The sequence below is a fragment of the Triticum dicoccoides genome, chromosome 2B (assembly GCF_002162155.2).
Source record: "Triticum dicoccoides isolate Atlit2015 ecotype Zavitan chromosome 2B, WEW_v2.0, whole genome shotgun sequence".
Taxonomy (NCBI): Eukaryota; Viridiplantae; Streptophyta; class Magnoliopsida; order Poales; family Poaceae; genus Triticum; species Triticum dicoccoides.
Window position 1 is genome coordinate 90,739,419 of NC_041383.1, and position 706 is coordinate 90,740,124.

The window sequence follows — 706 nt, forward strand, 5'->3', positions numbered from 1 at the left end:
CTTTGATAAGTTGATCAAAGCATATAGTTATTGTACAGACTTACAGTGAAGCCTGTATTTACAAGAAAGTGAGTGGGAGCACTACAACATTTCTGATAAGTATATGTGAATGACATATTGTTGATCGGAAATAATGTAGAATTATTCTGCAAAGCATGAAAGGATACTTGAATAAAAGTTTTTCAAAGAAAGACCTTGGTGAAGCTGCTTACACATTGAGCATCAAGATCTATATAGATAGATGAAGACGCTTGATAAGATTTTTTCAATGAATACATACCTTGATAAATTTTTGAAATAGTTCAAAATGGAACAGTCAAAGAAGGAGTTCTTGCCTGTGTTGCAAGGTGTTAAGTTGAGTAAGACTCAAAGCCCGACCACGGCAGAAAATAGAAAGAGAATGAAAGTCATTCCCTATGCCTCAGTCATAGGTTCTATAAAGTATGCCATGCTGTATACCAGATCTATTGTATGCCATATCACTGAGTTTGGCAAGGGAGTACAATAGTGATCTAGGAGTAGATCACTGGAGAGCGGTCAAAATTGTCCTTAGTGGAATAAGGATATGTTTCTCGATTATGGAAAAAGGATCGTCGTAAAAGGTTACGCCGATGCAAGTTTGACACTAATCTAGATGACTCTAAGTCTTGATCTAGATACATATTGAAAGTGGGAGCAATTAGCTAGAGTAGCTCCGTGCAGAGCA